The sequence below is a fragment of the Petaurus breviceps genome, unplaced genomic scaffold (genome assembly GCF_028583685.1).
Source record: "Petaurus breviceps papuanus isolate PSGF00001 unplaced genomic scaffold, PetGlider_PUasm1.0 90919, whole genome shotgun sequence".
Lineage (NCBI taxonomy): Eukaryota > Metazoa > Chordata > Mammalia > Diprotodontia > Petauridae > Petaurus > Petaurus breviceps.
Window position 1 is genome coordinate 31,016,261 of NW_027187378.1, and position 5,663 is coordinate 31,021,923.

Sequence of the window (5,663 nt, forward strand, 5' to 3'; positions counted from 1 at the left end):
TGTGTGTGTGTGTGTGTGTGTGTGTGTGTGTGTGTGTGTGTGTGTGTAGAATTCAGTTTTAGACATAATAGACTTGATGTGTTAGTGAGACACCCAGGTGGCTGCTCCCCAAGTACTTGGAAAGGAAGGACTGAAGCTTTGGGAGATATTGGGGCATGAGATGATTTAAAAGTTATTTGCATAGAAGGGATAGTTGAAGTCATGGGAAAGGGGTTGTACAGAGAAGAGAAGGCCAACTATAGAGTCTTGAGGAATGTGAAAAGGGATGAAAGGACAAAAAGGAGAAAGCACAGGAAACAGGAGTATTTGGAAAGGTAGGAGAAGGACCAGAACAGTATGATCTCTGAAGTCGAGAGAGGCAAAAATATCGCAGAGGAAGGGATGGTTGAGAGTGTTAAATCCTATGGGAAAGTCAAGGATGATGAGAACTGAGAAAAGGGCTTTGGATTTGACATTTGTGGGGGTGGGTCACTGATAATGTTTGAGAGAGCAGCTTTGGTAGACTTAGTGGGAGTCAGATTGCAAGGAGTTGAGCAGGTGGTGGGGAAGTGGAGGCAGCAACTGTATTTAAGGAATTTGGCAGTGAAAAAAGAAAAGAGAGATGGGACAACAGATTGAGGGAGTAGTAAGTAGGGTTGAGGAGAGGCTTTTTATAGGGTAGGGGAGACCTCAACATATTTGAAGGCATAGGGAAAGAAGCCAGTAGAGACATATATTGAAGATGAAAGGAATAGGGAGAAAAAAATGAATGATTAACTGAGCAAGTTCCTAGAGAAGGCAGAAGATAGAATCATAGAAGCAATGATTTAGAGGGTATTTATGGTTCATCTAGTCCAACGTCGTCATTTTCAGATGAGGAAACTGAGGCCCAGTAGGTAAAGTGAGTTTCTCAAAGTCACACTGGTAGTAGGGGGACAGGGCTGGAATTTGAACCCAGATCATGGGATCATGGATTTAGAGGTAGAAGAGCACTCAGTGGTCATCTAATCTGCCTTCATTTTACAGTTTAGGAAGCTGAGACCCAGAGAAGTTAAATTATTCTCCCAGATTCACACAGGTAGTGTCAGAGACAGGATTTGAAACCAAATGAGTAGGACTCCAAGTCACATATTAACTCTGGTTGGAAAGAAAGACTTCTTCCTCCAACATTGTAAGTGGGACAGGATAGGAGAAGATCCAAAGAGGTTTTGAGCTCTGAAGGAATGGTCAGATGATTTCTATTTCCTCAATAAAGTAGAAGCTGAGGTCACCTCCTGAGAGGGGAGTGGTGTGGAGGGGAAGGGGGTAGGGAAGAAAGAGCACTAAGGACTTGAGGAGAAAAGAGAAGGTGTGGTACTGATGTGATAGGAGATAATAAATGATTTATAAAAGATTTGCCTGAAGCATTAAGGGCCCAGCTGAGATGATTGCAGCATAAATCTATTGTGAATGAAATCAGCAGGTCCTGATTTTCTCCAGCAGCATTTGGCATTTGGGGGAACAAGACTAGAAGAAAGTAGATTGCTGGAGTGATTTTGCCAACATGGAAGTGTAAATGGTGGTGGTGGGGAGTGGTACATCATTTGGGGGAGATGTTTTATTTTGGGTTCTTCTTCTTGATGAAAAAATGAAGAAGTCAACTGACTTGTTTGAAAACAACCTGGGGTTAAAGCACAGATGAGGAAATTAAATGGTTATTTCCTTGGTTTGTTTCACAGTAAGCACTGCAGAAGGAGTATCTGGTAGAATGACATTGAGGAACCAAGTATGGGCCATAAAAACTGCAACCCAGAAATGAAAGGTTTGGATTTGATGTCGCTATGATTATCAGCACTAACCTCATAGAACTTGTTGACAGCTGCCACCTTTCCCTCTCTACTTTCATCTCCATCCTACTCTCCTTTCTACATGTAACCCCTGTCCCAAAGCCCATTGATATGGGACTCTGTCCTTACTGGGGGAGATGAGTATCTTGTCTTGTGTGAGGGTGGGGTGGACTAGCCTTCACCAGTCCCACTTTGGGGACTCATATTTTAGGGGGTCCTCGCTTCCGGCTTTGAGAGAAAAGATGGAAGAAGTCAACCCCACTTTAGGTTGCTGAAAGAAAAGACTCTGGGGGAGACATGACAGGAGTTTCCATCATGTCCCTATTCCCAGCTTGATACTCTAGAGACTTTTGTGAGCTTCCCCTTGGGTGAGATCCAGGGGCCCTACCTCTTGGTTGAGTTAAGTTTTCTTTCTCCCAATGGGAGAGGTCCTTCACTTTGTATTGCCTGGCATATATTCTCTTAAGTATATCTTCTCTTCTTTCTGTTTTGCTATGATTTGGATAAATGGGCTTCTTTAGTATTCATTAATATGTGTTTATTGTAGATTTTTATCAGGTAGGGAAGGGTTCAAGCCTTGGATATAGAGCTTGGGGTCCCCCTTATCTTCCTCCCCCCCCCAAAATGGTAAAACAATCAAAAGTTAGACGGGACCTGATCATATCCCCTAGATGAACAATGTTTAAGGGAACAGATAGATATACTTGTAGCCTAGCACCCCCTTTCTCTGAGGAGGGTAGAGTGGTCTCCTGTCCCAACTTCCTGCTTCTGGCAGGAATGAAGGCCTCCTTTGGAGAAAGGGGACCAGAGTAGAAATGTCTATCTGGGAATGGCTAGGTGGTACATCTACTGATAGAGCACCAGCCCTGGAGTCAGTAGGACCTGAGTTCAAATACAGCCTTAGAAACTTGATACTTATTTGCTGTGTAATCCTGGGCAAGTCACTTAATTCTGATTGCTTTGAAGAAAAAAAAAAGTCTAGTCTACCTCCTTTTGAGTTATACAAGGACAGCCTTTACCACATTGGTGGGCTTTCCTATATATAGGAAACAAAAGTTTTTCTAGTATTCCCAGTAGAAGATAGGAGTATAGTCAAGGATGTGCTGGAGCTAACTGGAAACCCCAGCTCCTGAGAGTTTAATATTCATTGTAAGCATTTATACCTCAGAAATTGCAAGTGCTACAAAGTAGGGCTTGATTTTGTTGGTTGTCTAGATTTAAGAAAGTACTAGAGAAAAACATTAATAACAGATTAAATTTAAAAGTGCCCCATGCATTTTGGAGGTCCAGTTATTAAATATTTTCCAGCACACCCCTGTAGTTGAATCTGCTCCCCTACTCTAGGAATTCAACTGTTTTTTTCAAGTTTTGGAGAAATAAAAAGTTGTCCCTACCACCAAAAATTTGGGGATCTTTACATTTAGATGACCTTCTCCGACTAGACTCATTAGGATGATTCTATGCCTATAATTTAAACAGAAAGAAGTTTTCAAGTCTATCCCAAAGAGATCATAAAAAAGGGAAAAGGACCTACATGTACAAAAATATTTATAGCAGTCCTTTTGTGGTAGCAAAATATTGGAAATTGAGGGGATGCCCATCAATTGGGGAACAAGCTGTGGGATATGAATGTAATGGAATACTATTGTGCAATAAGAAATGATGAGCAAGCAGATTTCAGAAAAACCTGGAAAGACTCGTATGAACTGATGCAAAATGAAATGAGCAAAACCAGGAAAACATTGTACACAGTATCAGCAACATTGTGTGATGATCAACTGTGAATGACTCAGATCTTCTCAGCAACATAATGATCCAAGACAAGCAAGCACAAAGAACTCATGAAGGAAAATATTATCTACATCCAGAAAAAGAACTGATGGACTCTGAATGTAGATTGAAGCATACTTTTTTCACTTGTTCTTTTTTATGGTTTTTTCCTTTTGATCTGTTGTTTCTTTCGCAACTGTGACTAATATGGAAATGTTTTACATGATAGCACATGTATAACCTATATCAAATTGCTTACCATTTTAGGAAGAGGGAAGGGGAAGGAGGAAGATAGGGAGAAAAATTTGGAGCTCAAAATCTTATAAAAATGAATGCTAAAAATTGTCTTGACATGTAATTGGGAAAAAATACTACTAAAAGAGAAAAAAAAGAAAGAAGGTTCCCCTAGGCAGCAAGAGTTATCATACAACTTCATTTAAAGAGGCCATGTAGAGGTGCCCTAAATATAAAGTCGTATTGCTTCCAAATGCTCATCTACAAACAGATGAGACTCTTATGCTAGAGGCTTTTGTGCTACTAAGGACTCAGATTTACTTTGGAGAATTTCTCAATTCTATGGCTTATCCTTCTCTCCCCACCCCCCATAAAATCAGGGAAAATAACTAGGTAATACCACCCAGTGTGATGACAACAACTTTCCTTCCAACCACGCGATTTACAAAATTAAAGCTATTGAAAGGTCAAAGAAAACAAAATAGAACTCAGAAGAAAGCTCTTGGAAAATCTGATGAGCAGACCATTGCCAGAGGGTTACATACAGAGCCTCAGATACGTGCAGTCATAACCAAGCCACGCAGGAGGGTATTGCCTCCTACACCTCTTCTAAGGCTTTTTAGTGTCAAGTGTCCTTCCTACCAAGACTCCTTTCTCTGACATTTCTTCACAGTTCCAGCAAGTGCTACTGGTCAGTATGATTCAACTGGTCTGGTCTGTCCTTGATGGCTGTCCTACTACACAAAGGAAGGCCTTCTGGATCTTCAAGTCTTTCAGGAAGCATAGTATTCACTTCCATCATGTCTCTAGTGACACAACATAAGATTAAGGATCTCTCTTCACTGAAGCTATTCCCTCTTTGTTATCAGTCTCTCCAATAATGGCATCAGAAAACAGTAACTGTCAATCAGGAACCCCACTAGTGTCCAGCTCCAAGAGATTCCCAATCACTAACACCAGGTTTTAAGATATGGTGATTACAAGCTTTCATGGCCTATGTCTGTCAGATTCCCAAGAAGGGCATCTTCTTTCTCAGGAAGGCCCCCCAAAATCTATTTTATTTTTTCAATAACAAAAAATCTGTTTTTCTCCCTCTTAAATCCTCCCTCATAGGGGAAACCCTTAGTGAAACCTTGTAACAAATATGCACAGTCAAGAAAAACAAATCCCCACATTGATCATGTCCCCCCAAAAATGTCTCATTCTGCACCTGACTACATCGTCACCTTTTTGTCAGGAGACAGGCAGCATGCTTCATCTATCCTCTGGAATCAAGGTTGGTTATTTTGTTAAGGAGAGTTCTGAAATCTTTCAAAGTTGTTTGTTATTACATTGTTACTACTATTGCATAAATTGCCCTGGTTCTGCTCCCTTTACTCTGCATCAGCATATACAAATTTTTTTCAGGCTTCTCTGAAACTGTCCTTTTTATCAATTCTTGTAGCACAATAGCATTTTGTTACATTCTTATACCATCATTTGTTCAGCTATTCCCCAACTGATGGGCACATCACCCCTTAGTTTCCCATTCTTTGCTACTATAAAAAGAGAGGCTATAAATATTTTTGTGCATATGGGTTCTCTTCTGAGGAAGTACTAATTTAAGACCTGACAAAGTCCCAGAATTTCTTTCAAGTTATCTTTTGACAGTCCAAAAGCATGTCATTGGGGGCAACTGGTAAGACAATTCAAATCATTCAAGTCCATTACCCACCAACTATAAGATGGGAGATTGGGAAAAGAGGAAGGGTTCTCAAAGACACACTCTCTCTCTCTCTTTCTCTCTCCCTCTCTCTCTCTCTCTCCACACACACACACACACACACACACACACACACACACACACACACACAC

The 5,663-nt window shown here is 40.8% G+C and overlaps 1 long non-coding RNA gene across 1 annotated transcript in view; it reads left to right on the forward strand.

Annotated features, from left to right (window-relative positions):
- The window catches only part of LOC138151814 (uncharacterized), a 55,617-nt gene that overhangs the window by 32,792 nt on the left and 17,162 nt on the right, over positions 1 to 5,663 (forward strand). Inside the window, exon 2 of the long non-coding RNA XR_011165925.1 lies at positions 1,698 to 1,780. This is a non-coding gene — a long non-coding RNA (uncharacterized lncRNA). The remainder of the gene's footprint in view (positions 1 to 1,697; positions 1,781 to 5,663) is intronic.